The 19,412-nt window shown below is 62.9% G+C and overlaps 1 long non-coding RNA gene across 1 annotated transcript; it reads right to left on the bottom strand.

Annotated features, from left to right (window-relative positions):
- Positions 1–11,098: 11,098 nt before the first annotated feature.
- On the bottom strand, positions 11,099–13,401 carry LOC138068743 (uncharacterized). Its single transcript, XR_011143475.1, has 3 exons — positions 13,283–13,401; positions 11,716–11,957; positions 11,099–11,446 (listed from the first exon to the last, which is right to left on the bottom strand). It is a non-coding gene; the product is annotated as an uncharacterized lncRNA (long non-coding RNA).
- Positions 13,402–19,412: the final 6,011 nt, after the last annotated feature.

A 19,412-nucleotide genomic window follows, 5' to 3' on the forward strand; every position in this document is an offset into this window, starting at 1 on the left:
GGAGTGGGCAAGCCTAGCCGGGCACTGGCACACCAGGGAGGCCAGGACTGGGGTGCGTGAGCGTGGGAAGGTGGGGAGCCCTTGCTCGTGAGCGCAGCGCTGCCCACTGCAGGGCTCCAGAAGCCACCGAGAGCGGGGCAACGAGGGGGCTGCCCTGGGTGCCAGCGCTGGGGTGCGACGGGGGCACCTGGGCTCTGCCAGCCTGGCAGGCTCCTCGCTGGCTGCTGACAGCTCCCACGCCGCGTCCTCGCTGCGCTCTCCAGGTGCTGTTGCGAGAGGAGCCCGTGGAGCAGCTGAGCACTGCGGTGCGGCAGCAAGCCTTCCTCGCCATCGCTGCAATGAGGTAGCTGCCCCAGCCCCTGCCTTGCTCAAGGCCTCCACAGCCTACGGACCTGACGGCACCAGCTGCAGCTGGGCGGCATCTCCCGTTCGGGGGCAGTCTGAGCGAGGCGTCTGCGGGGCCTCTGCTCTCCCCTGCACGGGCCTTGACAGTGCTGGAGACGGGAGGGCAGAGAGGGCCCCGGAGCCCTGTCCAGTGTCTCCGGACTTTGCTCACGAAGGCTGAGGCAGGAGCTGCAGAGGGTATCGGGCACATGCTGCCGGACCGTCCTCTGTCCCTGGGCCAGCATCACAGGAGGAAGAGGCGCCTCCCCACCTCGCTCCCCTAGCAGCATAGGCTCTGCCGCCCACCAGCTCTGGAGGTGCCACCGTCAGCCCCCGGCTCTGAGCAGCGCCTCTCCCTCCTTGCAGCAAAGCGAAGCTGGTGCTAGATCGCAACCAGCAGACAAGCCTCCTCCAGTCCTGCTTCTGCGCGGTCTTCTTCCTTCCTCCGACAGAGCACATGCAGAGCCTGCAGGCTGCCCTCTACTCCAAGGTACGCCCTGGCCGAAGGCTGCAGAGCCCGACAGTCCCCCTGGGCTGGTCCCCGGCTGCTCTGTGCCGAGAGATGAACGCAAGCTCCAAGCCAGAGCAGCACTGCAGCATGGCTTTCCCACCCTCGTGCCTTTTCCCCCTTGCCCTGGCGATGGCCCCGCGTAGTGTCGCCGAGCTGGTCCTCGTGCGGCAGCTCCTCTGCCCTAAGCCTCTCCCTGGGCACCGCAGGGCCCTGGGTGTCCCCCTCAGGCTGCAGGGATTCAAGCCCCTCTCCTGCAGGCAGGGGGCTCCAGGGAAGAAGTGCCACAAGCCTCTGTCTTCCTTGCAGACGCTGGCTGCCCTGGACAGCATGCTGCAGGCGCTGGTGCTCACATGTCTCTCGCCTGCTCTCCTGGAGCTGCAGAACATCCTGCAGGTGTGGCATTTAGGCAAAGAGTGGCCTTCACAGGGACTGTTTCTCACCCCAAAACAAAGGGACTCTCTGGAGGGGACCTCCCTCTGCTCGGCCCCGCAGCGCTAGGGGCAGAGAGCATGCCGCAGGGAGAGGAGCGTCTCCCTCGGGGGAGCGAGGCTTCCCCACCGTGCTCTTCTGCAAGCCCAGGGTCTCCTGGCTGCAGTCAAGAGTCCTTTCTTGCCCACCCGACTCCTGCAGTGGAAGGCAAAGCCCTAACCCCTGGCCCTCCGCGACAGGAGGGCCCAGCGGGCCCTTTCTGGCAAGCAGCAGAGGCTGCAGGAGCCACGGGAGCCTGCTGCCTGCCTGGCTCCAGCCGCTCAGCCGAGGGGACTTGTCCCTAGTTTGGGGGGACTCGCAAGGCAAGAACCCACTTACGGGCTTTGCTCCTGCTCCCAGGAGCTGAAGGGCAAAGCCGAGCAGGCATCAGCAGAGCTGCCTCGCTTGCAGCAGCTGGCAGGTCACCGCGCAGACCAGCAGCTTTTCTCCTCCCAGGTCCTGCTGCCCTTCCTCCGGTCCAAGCAAGCAGCCACGCGCCAGAGGGCTGTGGGGCGCATTGCCGAGCTCACGCAGCTCCTGGTCACCCCTCCCTTGCTCAAGGTAAGCCGCCTCAGGACCAGGCAACCTCCAGGCGCCCCATCACCCCTCCATGGTGCTCCGGAGCCTTCTGCAGCTCCGCGCTGCCTCCAAGGGAAGCCTGGCTACAAGGTAGGGCACCCAGCAAGGCCCTGCCCCGAAGCTATGCTCTTGGCCATGCCTCGGTGGGCTTCCTCCTGCAGGCCCTGCTCTCTCAGACGCCACCTCTGCTCGCAGCCCTGGGCAGGGCAGCACTGCCCTGGGCACACGCTGTGGGCCCAACAGCTCTGGCAGCCCTCCCTGCCCAGCCCCTTTGGTAGGCCCTCCACAGCTCCCGCTCACCTGCGGTCCAGTCACGGCTTAAACGTGGCCTCGGGGCTTTGGTGGCAAGCAGCACCCTTCAGCCCTGCCTCCCTCCCCCAGGTCCGCTCGCCCTTGGAAGGAAGCAGTGACGGCCCTGACGACTGCAGGAGGAAGCAGTTCTCCATCCTGGGTGGGCTGGTGGGACACGTCATCCTGTGCTGTGCCTGCCAGGACCAAGGCACCAGTCACGGAGCTGCAGAAGCTCTTCACCACCTGTACACGTTCATCCTACAGGAAGAAAGTAAGAGAAGCGGCCGCAGGCTGAGTCCTCCCACACACGCACAGAGCCAGGCAAGGGCAGGCAAGACACCGTGCTGCCTCAGCCACTCTCCGCAGCAGCAGCAAAGAGCCAGAAACTCCTGCCTTGTAGGCGCAGGGCAAGCACTGCGTAAAGGCCAGGGCCCACAGAGGCCAGGCTCAGCGTAGCGGGCCCGTAAGCAGGAGGCCACGGGGGATGTGATCTGCAGCCAGCTCTCTGGGGAGAGAGGGGGCATGCACACACTACTTAATAAGCAGCAGCCACCTCCTAGACTTCACGCAGGGCCGTCAGCTGCCTTGCTGGAATCCCTCGCCTGCTTACCAACGGGCTGGAAAACCTTCAGCAGCCCCTGCTCCTCTTAGGGCTTCTGTCTCGCTTCCTACTAGAACGGCTGCTCAAACGCCTCTGCCTTGTGGTAGTCTTAAAAGCCGTTTCCCCTCCCACCTGCCTTGCGATAGGCCCAGGACTTCCCTGGAAAGCCTGCTCCCCATCCATTTCTGGCACGCCTGCTTTCTCTGCCAGCAACGTTTCTCGCTGAGGCCTGCAGGGTACCACCTCTGAGTCACCATCCTCCCTCCTAATTGCCCTGTGTCTCCCCTCCTGTCCAGGCATGGGGCTGTCCCAGGATAGCCCAAAGCACCTGCAGATCCAAAAGGACAGGGAAGAGGCAAAAAGCCGCCTTTCGCCGCCCAACAACGTTAGGGAAATCACCGCGGTAAGGAGCGCCTCCGTTGCTGGGACTGCCGGCCGTGGGGTCAGCATGATGCTCAGATGAACAGAGGGACCCTTTGACAGGGGGACTAACGGGTGCTTGCCGTCATCGGGCAGGGGGCTCACCTTGTTCTTGAGCATGGACTAGCCACAAGTTTGTGGCCTGGCCCCCTCCCCCCCCCCCCACCAGAGCTCTGCTTTCCCACAGGAGCAGCAGAGGGGCACCCTGAGCCCAACCGCCCACTTCCTGCCTGGGGCCATCACCCAGCCCAGCTCAACCCCTGCTCCTGGCTCTCCTGGCAGCACAGAGGCAGCACTGCCACACGTTTCTCTCCAGAGCCGCGCTCACTGCTCAGCTGGGCAGCAGCCAGCAGCACGAGGGCACTGCGTGTGATGCATCTCTCTTCCCTGCCTCCTTTGTCCTCTAGATGTTTGCAAAATACCTCCAGGCCTCGGAGAGAGCAGATCTCATTGTCGTAGCCATCAGGGCCATGAGCTGCTCCAGTGCCTTTGTCACACAGGCAGCCGCTCACATGCTGGATGTGCTGGTGACAGAGGACGCCTCTCAGCTGAAGCACGTAAGTCGCCTGCGGCTGGCATGGCCGGGGCTCGAGCCCTGCAGGGCATTGTTTTCCCTCTGAACGCAGGTCTCCCCCCCAGGCACCTAAGAGCCTTTGAGGCCAGCACGGAGCAGTGGGAAGGGAAGCAGTTGTCGGTGGGAGCTGGAGAAATGCCTCCCTCCATGCCATGTCCCCTGCAGGTGGCCAACATCATGAGGTGCATCTGCAGCTGCCTGATGGCCATCAAAGAGGCGTCTGCCCGGCACAGCGTGAACAGGGCTCTTCTGGAGCTGACCTGCGCATACCCTCACGAGGCAGTCGTGAGCCTCTTGCACTGTTCGCCGACATGCAACAGGTACGGGGCTCAGCTGCCTGCAGGGCTCAGGGCCCAGCAGCCTTGGGAGCTCATGCCATGGGGGCTACCAGAGAGGTGGAGATCTCCAGGACCCCCGCTGAGGGACTGGCCCCAGTGCTGGTGCATGAGGCAGGGCTGCAGCAGGCAGAGGTGATCAGGCCTGCCTGGAGCGCTGCTCGAGTGAGCCGCAGAGCCTGGCTGCCTTGGTGCCTGCCTGCGCCATAAGGAACTGCAGCTCGGCCACGTGCTGCTGGTGGGGCAGGGCGCAGTGGCTGTTGCTAGCAAAGGGCAGTGGGCAGAGGCAGGGCTGGTGGCCAGCCTGGGCCCTCCAGGGTAGCCAGGCCACGGCGCGCCCAAGGCAGCCTGCTGACAGAGCGCTCGGGGCCTACAGCGCTGCCAAGGCCATGTGGCGGGTGATGGTCTCGGAGCCCGGCGCTGCAGAGAAGGTGCTGCCCGAACTACTGAGGCTGCTGGAGGACTCTGGGACCCAGGCTGCTGGACCACTGGGCAAGACATCCGCCTTCATCGGGAACAACGCGGGCATCCTTTCGTGGGCTGTGAGTTTCCAGGCGAGGCCTCCATCACCTTCAGGGCTGTGCTTGCCTCCCCAGGCAAGAGGCAGCGCTCCCTTTCGCCCTCCCCATCTGCCCCCCAAGATGTCACCTCCCACAGGGCACACACACCTCAGGGCCATGGCCAGCAGGGCTCTGCCCAGCGTCTAGCCTCTGCTGGGCCAGTGCACTGGGCTGCCGAGCACCGCCTGGAGCCCTGCGCGCACAAGCTCGGGGCCTGCCTGGGCAGCTCTCTGGCCTCCTGGGTCTCTGCATCTCCTGGCCTTCCTCAGCAGGCTGGAAGCTTGTGCTAGGGGCAGGCTTAGCGGTTGGGACAGGGTTCAGGGCCAGGCAGGGCCCACGCACAGCCCAAGCAGGCTGCAAGGGCTGACACAGGAGATAACGCGAGAGCCGCCCCCCTCCCCCCCGCCCAGGTTGATGTCCATGCCCACGCAGGAAGGCTCGATGGGCCCATGCCACAAACAGGAGCTGAGCCTCAAGAGCTTCCATGACTTAGCCCTGCCCAGACAGCCAGGCCGCGCGCACACCGCGCTGCATCTGCTGGGGCACAGGGCAGCGCCTGAGCCTCACGCCCCAAGCTCGGCCAGGGCAACACCATCTCACCACTGACAACCGTCTCTTGGGTGTTTGTTGCAGGCAACCAGGGCGCTGCACGAGATTCTCCATCAGCCCCTCTGCCCCCAGGAGGTGAAGCTCTTTTTCCCCCAACTCCTCCTGGCACTGCTCTTCCGCATTTCCCTCGCTCTCGAGATGATGCCAGAGGAGGTTGCTGTCTTCTGGGGGCAATGCCAACAGCATCAGGCTGCTGCCTCCAGCCCCACCAGGTACTGCCTCCCACTTCCCCCACCTCTGCCCTGCACCTGGAGCCAAGGCCAGGGCTCCCAGGGTGACCTGGCCTTTTCTCTGCGGGCAGGTGCGCAGCAGAGGCCATGAAAGCACTGCTCTGCTGGGCCAACTACAAGAGCCAAGTGCTTGCCCTGGAGAGCAAGGGCGCCTGGGACATGCTCCTCACTGCCGCCACCCACCACTGCGGAGTGGCTTTGCTGGCCATGTGAGAGCCCCCTTCTCCCCGCTCTCCCCTAGCCCTTCTCCCCACTGATGGGACGCCCTACACAACCCCCTTCCTCGTGGCTGACAGGCCGGCCCCAGCTCTCCACAAAGGAGCTGCACTCTCAGCCCTTGTCACTGAGGGATGGCACAGGGGAACGGCAAAGGGCTGGGTGTGGATTCGGGGGGTGGTCTCGCTCTGTCGCTGCCCAGCTCTGAGAGCTCCCCTCCTGGAGGAGAGCTGGTGTTACCAGGCACAAAAGAGGGTGATGCACAGCAGCAGTCGCCTCCCCCACCCCCACCAAGGGCAGCCCAGCAGGGAAGGGGCAGGAGGCACAGGGGAACACTGCAAGAGCCCGGGGGGTGGGGGCACGGGGCAGGACTCCACAGTGCGCAGGACATGGGCTGTGCTGCAAGGCAGACTTCAGGGCAGGAAGGGAGCTTCTCCAGCCTCCTCCACCAAAACGAGCCTCCTCCTGTTGGACACTGCCTTTCTAATGGCAAGCTGGGGTGGCAAGACACCACACCTCCAGGAGCAAATGCTGCTGCCTGCTGGAGCTGAGCACAAACATGGCCTCACCCTGCCTGGCCTGTGGGAGAACACCTAGACTGGGCAGTGCCATGCCACAAGAGGTTTGCCTGCCCTGCTCAAGGCCAACACTACCTTCTTCCCCCTGCCAGAGAGATGAGGAAGGCCCCCAGGCCCCAGCGTGCCTACATCTTCCACCACCTGCTAGAGCTGCTCAGCAGGGAGAAGCCCTCCCATGAGATCCCTGCTATGGCTTTCCTCGTCGAGGTGAGCTCAGCAGCCAGCGCTGCATCTCGGGGGTGCCTCAAACCACTCTGCTCTCTTGTGCCCACCACTGCACCGTGGGTGGCAATGAATGGAGCGGGGTGGTGGGTGCACTCCGAGCAGTACCTCGGTCCATTTCTGGTGGGGGAACGCTTGCCACTACCTGTCTTTCCTATCTATCTGCTTTGTGCCTGCTCTCCCTACTCAACTGCTCCTCAGAGGCATGACAGTAAGAGGCTGCAGCTGGTGGCCAGGCCTGGAGGAACAAGCGAGCTAGCTGCACAGCGTGCCCTGAGGCACAGGACAGGGCCACAGGGGCTCTCCCAACCACTGCTGCCTTGCCCGGGTCTGGTGGCCTTGCCCTCAGCTGGTGGTTGGATCCAGCACTGCAGGATATGGGGAGTCCTGCAGCTTTGTCAGTCTGCCACTGCTGTGTGTGTTTCAGCTGCTGGGCTGTGCTGACCTCAGGGGAGAGGACCATCACATCCTGAACCTCTTCCTGAGATACCTGCAAAGCCAGAGCTCAGTGATGCGCAGGCTGGTGTTCAGGGGCCTCCTCAGGCTGTGGGAGAGACCTGAGATGGTGAGCGAGCGGGGACAGCCAGCTGAAGCCATGCCAGAGGCCTGGGGCTGGGTAGGAGGGGCTGGGTAACTCCGTAGCTTACAACTCAGGAGCTGTCCTCTTCCTCTGCCCACTTTGGGAGTCCTTTGGGACAGGGCCCTGGCTCTGCTGCACAAGGAGAAAGGCACCGGTGCCGGCAGCAGACCCAGACCCTGGCCCTGCACCAAGCAAGCCACCTCCAAACCACCTCAGTCACGAGAATGCTGTGCTGAAGGAAGTTGCCGCCTTTCCCACAGGCAAGGAAAATGCAGGCCCTCTTGCCAGCCCTCATGGAGAGCCTGCAGGACGCAGACAGGGACATCCGCGAGAAGGCCCTAGCTCTGCTCAGCAGCATGATCCATCTCCTGGACGGGCAGAGGGCCAGCCTCATCGTTCCGCAGCTGGCTGAGAAACTCTTGCCACTCTTCAATGATGTAAGGCTCGGGAGAGAGTCAGGGGCCCGCTGGGTCCCCCAGGATCTGATGCGGATGGCCAGCCCAGGCTGCTCCAGCCACATTGAGCCCCTTGCCCATCGTGGTTTTGGAGCAGCCAGGGCTGAGCTCCTCTCCTCTTCCTTCCCACCAGGAGTCCGGCTGCGTCAGAAACCTCTCCATCAACCTCCTGAAAGATATGATGACAATGGTAGCGGGCACCACAAGAAAACTGATGAGGAAGCAAGTGCAGAGGAGCCTGCTCCTCCTCTTCTTCCACTTGCACGACCAGGTCCAGAGCGTGGCCCAGGTGTGGATTTCTGACCTGACCAGTCATTGCGGGAGGGCAATGCTGACCCCCTCCCCACCTTGGCTGGGCCTCAGCATCAAGAGCAAAGGCTGCCAGCAGTCGCTCCCTTTGAATGGGTGTTACCTTGAGGCCCAACCTCCGGAGGCCCTGAGGAGGGCACAGAGCCTCCTCCCTGTCTCTACCAAGCCACCCACTGCACTGCCTTCATCCTCCTGCCATGCCTCTTCCTGCACAGATGGACAGAGAGCTGAGGTCCCCTCACAGCCCCACTCCCTCCCTACAGCCCTCCACCAGTGCGGGCCATAGCAAGAGCCCCGGCAGGCCCAGGGCTAGCAGGGGCTGAGCAGCTGGCCATTTCCCAGAGCTCCTCCACCTGCTCCAACAAGGCTCGGCAGCCATCCATGGCCAAAACAGCCTAAGCACTCGAGGCCCCACAGGTTTCCCAGCTGTCCCTGCAGGAGTCAAAGGCCAGGGTTATGCTCTCCCCATCACGGCCCTCCTCCCCTCCTGCCCCACCACACTCTGCCCAGGGGACACCCAGGTAGAGGGGCGCAGCATGTCTAAGGCATGACCACCACAGCAACAGAGTTCACCCTACCCATGGCCAGGGCACTTGGCCCCTGCAGAGGGGCGCAGCACCCTCAAGGGGTTGCGAGAGCCAGCACGTTGCCCAGCCTCCCCCAGCCTGGGGAGGGCAGAGACACACAGACTTGCAATCAGGGCAGAGGACCAGCCCTGCATCTGGAGCCTGGCCACAAGGCAACAGCAACTGAGCAGGACAGGGAGCCCAGCACCCTGCTGGGAAGCCCCAGGGGAGGCTCTTCTGCCCGAGTCCTGCACTGCCGTCTCTGGGACTGCAGCACTTCAGCCTCCTCCTGGCTTGGCTACAGCTCAGCACCTCTTGGCCATCTCTGTCCTGCTGCCCTGGCAGCATGTGGCGCCTGAGATGGTGGTTGCCTCACATCTCTGCCTGGGACACTGAACCCAGTGGCAGACTTGGTGCCCAGCTGCAGCATCTTCCCACCACGGGCTAAGAAAGGCTCTGAGCCTCACCACAAGGACGGGGGCACAGGATCTCCTCCCCTGGGCCACGGTGGCATCTCCCACTCTCTGCTGCTGTGCAGGCCTCGCAGGAAGCCCTCCTGGGCGCTGCCAAGTTCCTGAAATGGCAGCAGCTCACCTACCTCACCGAGACAGGACAGACAAGGCGCATCAGCGAGTACCTGGTAAGCACAGCCCCAAAGCACCCAGCCTGCATAAGGCCTGGCCCCCTCCAGGCCCGAGCTGTGCCCCTCGCTCACCTCTGGCATGCTCAAGCAACTCCAGCCCACCTGGCACCTCATCATCCCTGGGCAGCACCGGGGCCTCTGCTCCCTCCAAACCCGAGCGCTACGCGCCTCCTGGCCGGGCACCGTGAACGCCCTGGCAGGCGATGGAAGGGGAGACTGCTCCTAGGTGGAGGTGCTGGCCAGCTGAGGGGGGAGGCTCGGCACCAACCACCAACCCTTGTGCTCTCCCCAGCTGGCAAAGGAGAACAACAGAGCAGAATACCTGCGCCAGAGCCTGCGCTACCTGCAGAGCCCGCAGGAGCCCTTGCAAGAGGAAGCCGTGAGGTTCCTTGGTGAGCCACAACCCCTCCGGGGGTCCCTCTCTGTCCCAGGGCAGCTTGGCCCCAGCCCTGGCTTTTGGGCTGGCAGCCACAACCAGCCCCGGGGCTCTGCCAGAGCCCCGGGGCTGGCCACGCCAGCAGGGCTGGGAAGGAGCTCTGCTGCTGGCAGTGCGCTGGGGAGCGGGATTTGTGACAGGCTGTGTGTGCCTAGGGCTCATTGGACGGCAGATGAGGGAGCAGGATGAGGAGGAGCTGCAGCACATTTGCAAGGGTGAGTGAGGGCAGTGGCAGGTCAGCCAGGGCTGACGGGGAGGAAGACACACCCTGGGCAGTGAGCACCAATCCCCACTCCCTGGCAAGCAGGGCTCTGCTCCCCCCTCACGCAGCAGGGGCCTTGTGGGGAGAGGAGAGAGAGTTCAGGGGCCCTTGGGACATTCCTGGCCAGACACTTGCTGCTGAGCCATTTGTCCCCCCGCTTCCTCCTGGCCACGGGAAGAGCTAGGTGGGACTAGCCCCGGCAGCAGGGGAGGGGAAGCCTGGGGTCTGCGCAGATCCAGGGGGGTTGATCTCTGCTCTGGTCCTTGCTCTTTCAGCCCTTGAAACCTTGCAGAAGAGAGCCAGGCCCTCCACTTGTTCGCTGGTGGCCCAAACCATCCTGATCCTGAGAGCTTCAAGGACAAAGTCTCCAGCCAGAGCCAGCCAAGGAACCCTCTTCTCCTGGATCAGGAACAAGTGGCAGAGGTGGCAGCGGCCTCTAAGACACAGCAGCCTTTGCTGCTGCACCTCTGCTCACTTCTGAGCCTGGCCTGCTCGGCCCATGGCGGCCACCTGAGCGCGCAAGGAACTTTGGGGGCTTCCTGGCCTCTCTGCCGCTGCCAGGCCACCCTGTGCTTGTTAGAGAAGGACATGGTAACTCAGATGGTAACTAGCTTAGCACAAGTCTAACCCTTGCTTAGCACTAGCATCTCAAGTAAACAAAGCCTGCAAGCCTCCAGGCCGAACTGTCAAACTCGAGAATCAGTGCTGACCACATAACTCAGCTGAACTGGGAGAACTGAAGAAGAGAGGTCTCCCAGGGGGGCTGAGTCCCTGAGGTGGTTCCTCAAGTAACTGGGAGTTCCTTGGGAAGAAGTTAAGGGACTCCAAGTTGCCTGAAGAGCCCCCAGAGACTTGAAGAGCCTTAAAGCCTCTCAACCTTGCCTTTAAGGGCAGCAGGGGCAGGCCTCAGCCCAGACCCCCACACTCCCCAGCCTCAGGGCTTTGGTGGGGGGCACAAAAACGCCCTGCCCAACGGCTGCCCCCACACAAAGCCCTGAGGCCAAGGAGCGCTCGCTGCTCCCTCGTCGCCCCGGCCTTCCCCGCTGCCTCCCGGGCTGGAGCTGGGCTGCCAGGGCCCCTGCTCAAAGAAAGGGCCAACCTGGGGGCGAGGAGAAACAGCCCCTTGGGACAGGAGCTCTCACCTACTGCAGCGAGATGGCCCCGGCTGCCCCCTCTCCGCTCCAGCGCTGCAGCCAGGAGCTCTTCCCCGAGCAGGGAGAACGCAGCCTTCGGCAAGCTGCGAGCAGGCGTGAACAGAGACCGCGCACAGAACACAGCACATGGCACCTCGCCTCAGCTGGGGCTCGCGCCAAGTTTTATTGCCCAGAGCCCAAACACCTTCACGCGGTGCCACCGTGCCCGAGTCCCACTTGGCGCTTCCTGGGGAGCAGGACGAGCTGGCAGGCGCAGGCCGCCTTCCTGCTGCAGCAGCTCCTGGAGGGGTGCGTGAAGGCCAAAGCCGGATTCTTGCTCCTTCGGGTGGCGGGGGGGGGGGGGGGGGTCTCTGGGAAAGCAGGTCACTTCCTCAGTGCAGCTGGAGTCTGAAGCTGGGGCCCCAAAGAGCTGCGGGAGGGGTGGGCAAGAGATGAAAAAGCAGGTCTAGCCAGCAACTAGCACCTAGGAAAACAAAACAGAGCTCTTCAGAAAGAGCAGGACCAGGCACTTTCCCTCTCTCAACACTCGGGCCCGACCCTGCGTCCCCCTCGGGGAGCAGGCGCTGGGGCTCTGCGCACTGCGGCTCTGCCTTCTGGCCTTCAGCGCATCCACAGAGCACGGCTCCTGCTGAAAACAGAGCAGAAACGCACACAACTAGTGGCCCCAAATATGAAAAAACAATAATAATAATGAAATAAATAAACCAGAGCCATAGCTTGTCTGGCACCTACCAGGCCTCAAAGGTCTCGGAAGGAGCCCGAGCGCCGCTGCTCTCTGCGCGCTGCCAGTGATGGGCAAAAAGCCTCTTCCTCCCATACGCAGCTCAGGCCCATTTCTCCTCCTCCTTCGTGTGCAAGGCGACAGCGCTGAACACCAAGAGGCCTACCTTCAGGGAGAAGGCGCCGGCACAGTACAGAAATGCCGAGGGGACGCAACGTTCCTACTGCGTGGGCTGCAGGGGACGCCCAGACACCTAGAAAAGGAGAGACCCTCTCTCGAGTCTGGCACTGCACCACAACACAGCAACAGCATCTCTTGCGCACAACTCACACTCCCTCTCCTCTTTAGTGCCCCCTGCTTCCCTAAAAAGGCAAGGGAGCTCCAACAACTCCAAAAAGCAAAGCCAAAGAGAAGCAAGTCCAAAGTCCTCCAGTCCCTCCTACGCTCCAGTACATTGCAGCCCAGCCAGAGCTGTCCCAGAGAGCCCCTTCCCCTGGCACGAGACATTCCCACCGGCCTTACCTGCCGAGAGGAGCCCCGGGGAGCAAAACCCAGTCGGTCATGACCTACTGGGAACTGAAACTCCCCCAGCCCTCTGGCAGCGGGAGCTGCACGCCCCAGTTGCCCCCTCAGGCAGACAAAGCGGCCACGTTGAACTGAGCCAGGCAACAGAAAACACAACCGACAAACACAACCGCAGAAACACAACCGAGCTCTCAGTGAGCACGTCAGCTCCCAGCGGCCACAAAGGAAGCAGACAGAGATCTTGCAGAGACAGGACACAGCTCCCACTACGCTTCTCAGCTCCCCAGGCAGCTGAAACCCCAAAACAGCCTCGCCAGTAAAACACCTTCTGGTTATGAACTTCAAAGATGGTTTTTCCCCCTGGCCAAATGATACGCTCTGATTCCACTTTCTACAGCAAAGGCTGAAAGCTCTGTACTGACAGACAGACAAGGAAGGACCCCGCACCAGCGCCACAACACGCCGCGCCACCACCAGGCTCCAGCTGCTCCCACAAGGCTGGGAACCAGCCTGCCAACACCCGCACCCGAAGAAAGCCCGAGGAAGGGCGGCAGCCGCGCTGGAAACCTGCCGCCCCCGGCAGCGGACGAGCCCCCGGCGGGGCGGGAAGCGCCACCCGGCCGCCTCGGGGCCGCCAGGGAAGCCCCTGCCCGAGCGCTGCCCCCTCCCCGGCGCTCCGGACAGCCCGGCTGCCGGCTGCCAACGCTCCCTCCTCCGGCGCCGCCCGCAGCCCGCCGGGCACTCGCTGCACGGGCCGGCAAACAGCGCCCGCAGACACCCAGCGCTCCGCTGCCGGCGCTCGCTCCTCCGCGGCGCCCGCCGGTGCTGCCAGCAGCTCGCGGCCGGCACCATCGCGCACGTCCCGCTTGGTCCCGCCGCGCTGCCAACGGCGCTGCCACAACCGTTGCGCGTTGCCCAGGCGAGAGCGACCGGCCGCCCCGACCGCCTCCCCGCGCCCGGCCCGGCCCCCCCGCCGCCCCCGAGCCCCGCCGCGCCACGACCCGCCGCGCGTCCCGCAGCCTGCCGCTCTCCAGCAGCGCCGCGCCACCGCACCACACAGGACGCGACGCCACGCGACGGGACCCGGCCGCCGCCGCCAGGCGCCCCCACACAGCCAGCCACCCCGCCGCCATCTTCGCCGCCGGCCGCTCGCTCCCCTCCCCCCCGGCCAGAGGCGGGAGCGGGGCGCCAATCAGCGGCGGGCGGCGCGCAGGCGCCCTCCAATGGCCGAGAGGCAGCTGGCCCGGCCGGCCAATCCCCGCGGCGGCCCGGGCGGAGGGCGGGAGGGAGCGGAGAGAGGCCGGAGATGGCGTCCGGCGGCCGTGGGCGCCGCCGAGCGGGCGGGCGAGCGGGCGGGCGGGCGGCGGGGTCGGGGCTGCCGGCGCCAGGGACGCGGTCCCCGCTGTCCCCCCTCAGTGTCCCCCTCGCTGTCCCCCCGTCCTCCCGCCCGTCGCCGCCCGGTCGGCTGTCGCCGGCGGCAGAGGGCAGCGGGGAGGGCAGGCGCCGTGCGCGGGCAGGGCAGGGGCTGCGGGCAGGGCAGGCAGGAAGCGGCGCTGCCTCGTGTGACCCACGTCGAGGCCCCGCCGAGCTCCTCCCGGCCCGGGTCGCCCCCGACGGGCTCGCCCGGTCCCAGGCCGCTCTCCCCCAGCTCATACAGTCCTGCCCAGGCTCGTGCGGGCTTGCGCGGCGCTTGCACAGCCCCTCGTCCAGCCCGAGGGGCTCCTACGGCCCCGCACGGGTCTCCACGGGCTTGTGTAGTCCCGCGCTGAGCTCGGGGGGGCCCGCGCCCGGCTCCACAGAGTCACAGCATGGTTGAGGTTGGCAGGGACCTCTGGAGATCATCTAGTCCAACCCCCCTGCTCCAGCAGGCTCCTCTAGAGCGTGTTGCCCAGGATCGCATCCAGACGGGTTTTGAATGTCTCCAGCGAAGGAGACTCCACCACCTCTCTGGGCAACCTGTGCCAGTGCTCACTCACCCTCACAGTCAAGAAGTTTTTCCTCAGGTTCAGGTGGACCTGCCTGTGCTTCAGTTTGTGCCCGTTGCCTCTTGTCCTGTCGCTGGGCACCACGGAGAAGAGACCCGCCTCATCCTCTTGACACTCCCCCTTCAGATACTTGCACACGTTGATGAGATCGCCTCTCAGTCTTCTCTTCTCCAGGCTCAACAGGCCCAGCTCTCGCAGCCTTTCTGCAGAGGAGAGATGCTCCAGTCCCCTCATCCTCTTTGTCGCCCTCCGCTGGACTCTCTCCAGTAGTGCCATGTCTCTCTTGTCCTGGGGAGCCCACAACTGCACCCAGGACTCCAGGGGAGGCCTCACCAGGGCTGAGGAGAGGGGCAGGATCACCTCCCTCCACCTGCTGGCAACACTCTTCCTCAGGCACCCCAGGATCCCATTGGCCTCCTTGGCCACAAGGGCACACTGCTGCCTCATGCTTCACTTGTTGCCCACCAGCACTCCCAGGTCCTTCTCTGCAGAGCTGCTTGCCAGCAGGTCAACCCCCAGCCTGTCCTGCTGCCTGGGCTTCTTCCTCCCCAGGTGCAGCACCTTGCGCTTGCCTATGTTGAACTTCAGGAGGGTCCTCTCTGCCCAGCTCTCCAGCCTGCCCAGGTCCCTCTCAATGGCAGCACAGTCTTCTGGCGCGTCAGCCACTCCCCCCCAGTTTAGTATCATCAGCAAACTTGCTGAGGGTGCACTCTGTGCCTTCCTCCAGGTCATTGATGAATACATTGAACAAGAGTGGACCCAGGACTGACCCCTGGGGGACACCGCTAGCTACAGGCCTCCAACTAGACTCTGCGCCATTCACCACAACCCTCGGAGCTCGGCCATCCAGCCAGTTCTCAGTCCACCTCACTGGCCACTCATCTAACCCCCACTTCCTGAGTTTACCTGGGAGGATATGATGGGAGACAGTGTCAAAAGCCTACGAGTTTCTATGGGCCTGAACAGGGCTCTACGGGCCTGTGCTGAGGTCATACGGGTTCACGCCAGGCCCTGCAGGCTCATTTGCGTCCATGCCAGGCTCTGCAGGGTCCTACGGGCCCCCACAGGGCTCCACGGGCTCGTACGGACCCATGTGGGGCTCTATGGGCTCATCCAGGCCCCCGCTGAGCTGGTGCGGGTCCCTGCCGGGCCCTAGGGGCTCGTGCGGACTTGTGCTGGGCCCTCCAGGCTCATACAGGCCTGTGCCAGGCTCTACAGGCTTCTAAGAGCCTGAACGGGGCTCTAGGGGCTTGTACAGCCCCATGCCGAGCTCACATGGGCTTGTGCCAGGCCCTGCAGGCTTGTATGAGCCCTTGCTGGGCTCTGCGGGCTCATACGGACCCCCACAGGGCTCCACGGGCTCGTAGGGGCCCATGCCAAGCTCATAGGAGCCCGTGCCAGGCTCTATGGACTTCTATGGGCCTGCACAGGGCTCTGTGGACTCATACAGAGCTGTTTGGGGCTGTATGGGCTTGTACGCCCCCATGCTGAGCACATATGGGCCCGTGCCGAGCTCTGTGGGCTGGTACGGTCCTGCACAGCGCTCTACGGGCTCATACGAGCCCACGCCAGGCTCTGCGTGCTTGTGCCAGGCTCTGTGGGCTCGTACTGGCTCACCCTGAGCTTGTACAGGTCCATGCCAGGCCCTGTGGGCTGGTACGGGCCTGCACTGGGCCCTAGGGACTCCAACGGACTCGTGCTGGGCCCTACGGGCTCATATGGGACCGTTCCGAGTTCGTACAGGCCCGTGCCGGGCTCTCTGAGCTAGTATCAGTTTGCCTTTATCTTTGCTGCCTTACATCTCCCTTAGGCCTCCTCGTTGCAGTCTTTCTCCTTTCCCTTCCTCCCCTTAGACACATTCTGTGTGGTTTCCAAGACATGTTAACCCCATCTTCTGTGCCCATAACTGAGGCTCTAAAGGAAGGCAGGCAGACAGCAGGAAAAGAAGGCAAAAGGAAAAGAGCGGCTTTTTGATAGGAAGCCGACAGTCTTAAAACCCATTAGGCTAGTAACTGGGGTGGAGTTATCTCATCGAACTTTAGGAAGCCAAACTTAAGGTCTGAACTGCTTCTCCGGGCTCCCTCCCTAGGCTGTGGAGAAAAACGGGCCCTTCCAGAGAGCCCTTCACCCAATCGATCCCAGAGAGCGGTGGGACTGCAGAAGGACTGCACGTCTCTAGCCGTTATGTCTGCCACCGGAGGAAAATGATAATCCTGTCTGAATGTAGTCTCAGGTGTGCTAGGAGTGTATCAAAGCATCTGGAAAGGACTCTCGCCACGTGGTGAGCCGAAATCCCGAATTCCAATTGTGACTCTGTGAAATACTGGGGTGCCAGAGGATTTCCTGGAACTGAGAAAGAGGTAGAAAAGCATGAGCAGACTAGTCAAAGAGATGCCACTTTCCGTTAAAGGAACGGGAGCCTGGAGGAGGGCTCTTCAGGAAGGAAAAGAGACAGCTGAGAGAGGTAGGAGAGAGCTGCCTGGAACGAAGTGCTGTGGGAAAGGGGAACAAGGCAAGTCTCGGTGTCCTTCAACAGCAGCTGGAGCTAGGAGGTGCCATACTGGAAGAGAGAAGAAAAGGAGGTATTCTTTCAGCCCCAAAGGGTTGGAGAATGGAAGCAAATTAAAGGGCATGCTTGATTTGTGGCCACGTGGAGACAGGAGAGCGAAGTAGAATTGCTGCTCTAACTTGTGCTGTTGTTGTTGGTGGTGCTAGAAACAGATCCCCTCCGGTGAGGGGAAGAAGTCATTGCCTAGTGAGGAGAACAACCGCTTCTTTGACTACTCCCTCAAGAAAAACATAAAATAAACACACTCCTTGTCTTGGTGTTTTTGCTTCGAGCCTAATTAGGAATAGTAGAAAAAAAAAATGACATCACATTCCCCAAGAAAAAACACTGGTATTTACTGCATTTGTTCCTTTAATGATTGGAGATGGGGGGGGGTGGGGGTCTTATTTAGGCTGTGTATTGGCTTTGGTACATCAGGAAAACGGGAGACCAAGCTGACCAAACAGTGTGTGTCCACTTGGCACGTTGTGAATAGCTCTCGAGATAACACTGACCTTAATGACTATGTCCCTAGTGAATAGAAAAGGGCACCTGCTCACATGCGGTTTTACACACGCACCCCCGCACCCTCCCCCCCAAATTAAGATGTAACTCTTAAATCCTATCCTAGGGGATCATCTTAATTATCTGCATGGCAGACAGCTACAGTTATTTTGGATGCCTTAGTGCATCATAGCGAGTGGGGTACCCCAGGGGTCGATACTGGCTTCGATCGTGTTCAAGTTGTTCCTCAGAAACTTGGCTGAAGGGACAGCGTGCGCCCTCAGCGAGTTTGCGGCTGTTCTGAACTGGGCGGTATGGTTGCAACCCTGGAGGGTTGTAGCGCCGTTCAGTGGGAGCTCGACAGGCTGGAGAGATGGGCAGAGGGGAAGCTCATGAAGTTCAAGCCAAGGAAGGGCAGAGTCCTGCCCTGCAGGAGAAACACCCTGGTGCAGCAGTACAGGCTGGGGAGTGAGGTGCTGGGAGGGCAGGTGGCCAGCAAGTTGCGCACGAGGCAGCAACGTGCCCTTGTGGCCAAGGCGGCCAACGATCTCCCGGGCTGCAGTAGGCAAAGCACTGGCAGCAGGTGGAGGGCGGTCATCCTCTCCCTCTCCTCAGCCCTGGTGAGGCCTCGCCTGGAGTCCCGGGTGCAGGGGTGGGCTCCCCAATACAAGAGAGACATGGAGCTAGTGCAGTGAGTGCAGCTGAGGGTTCCTCAGATGCTGAAGGGATGGGGGCATAGGAGGAAAGGCTGCGAGAGCTGGGCCTGTTCAGCGTGGAGAAGAGAAGACTGGGGGGGCGGGGGGAGGATCTGACCAATGGGTAGAAATATCTGAAGGGAGGGTGTCAAGAGGATGGGGCCAGAGCCTTGTCAGAGGGGCCCACTGACAGGAGGAGAGGCAGTGAGCACAAACTGAAGCACAGGCAGGTCCGTCGGACCATGAGGACAAACGTCTTTGCTGTGGGAGTGACGGAGCGCTGGAACAGGCTGCCCAGCGAGGTCGTGCAGTCCCCATCCGTGGCCATAGTCAAAAGGCATCTGGCTAGGGTGCTGGGCAACCCGCTCTAGGTGACCCCTCTGGATTGGACTAGATGACCTCCAGAGGTCCCTTCCAACCTCCACCGCTCTGTGAGTCTGTGACCAGAGCCCCATGGAGGCGCAGCGGCAGACAGAGGTGGCCGAGGGGCAGGCAGCCGTGTGGGCCTGAAGGGATGTGCCCTGCCCCTCCCTAGGGCGGCGGGTCACAGCAGGGTCCTTTGTGACCCCGTGGTGCCCCATGGTGTTGTTGGGCACCACTATGGCATGAGCAAGGCAGTGTCCGGGAGGATGGCAACAGGAAAGGAAGGAGCACGCAGGGCTGCTGAAGGAGCCCTTGAGCGCGCGATGTCTTTCCCTGTCGCCCCGGGCAGCCCCGCAGTGCGAGGCGTTTCCCCAAGGCACCCCCAGCTCAGACCTGGGTAAGAGGGCTGGGGCTGGGGCTGAGCAGCTCCCCAGGGCCTCAAGGGGGCCCTTGGCCATGGCCATGGCCAGGAGAGGAAGGAGCAGGCAGGGTGATGGGGTGGGGCTGGAGCTAAGGTGCAGGAGAGCTGGCGCCAGGGCCCAGCACACCTGCAGCGGGCAGGGGGACGCCAATGTCCCGCAGGGAACCACCCTCTGCTGGTGGGGTTAGCGAAAGGTTTTCCTTCCAAGAACATCTTGGCAAAGCCTGCGGGCATTTTCCAAATGACACCTTTTGCATGGAAAAGCCACAGCCGTGGGCTCGGCCTTCTCCAGCCAGGCTGTCTGCTAAGCCCAGGGGGACAGTGCAACTGTTTCCAGGTGCCAGGCCCGGCCTTAGGCTCCTCCATTCCCAACCTCCCCCTTTTCTTCCTCCCTGCAGGATGGAGAGGAGACCTCCCAGGCACCCCCGGGTGGCCTGGGAGAAGAAGGATGGCTCCGTCAGCCGCCCTAGGGTGGCTTTGAAGGAGAAGAAGGATGGCTCCATCAGCTGCCCTAGAGCAGCTTTGAAGGAGAAGGAGGAGGATGGACCCCCCAGGCACCCCAGGGTGGCCTGGGAGAAGAAGGATGGCTCCGTCAGCCGCCCTAGGGCGGCTTTGAAGGAGAAGGAGGAGGATGGACCCCCCAGGCACCCCAGGGTGGCCTGGGAGA

The sequence above is a fragment of the Struthio camelus genome, chromosome 11, assembly GCF_040807025.1.
Source record: "Struthio camelus isolate bStrCam1 chromosome 11, bStrCam1.hap1, whole genome shotgun sequence".
Lineage (NCBI taxonomy): Eukaryota > Metazoa > Chordata > Aves > Struthioniformes > Struthionidae > Struthio > Struthio camelus.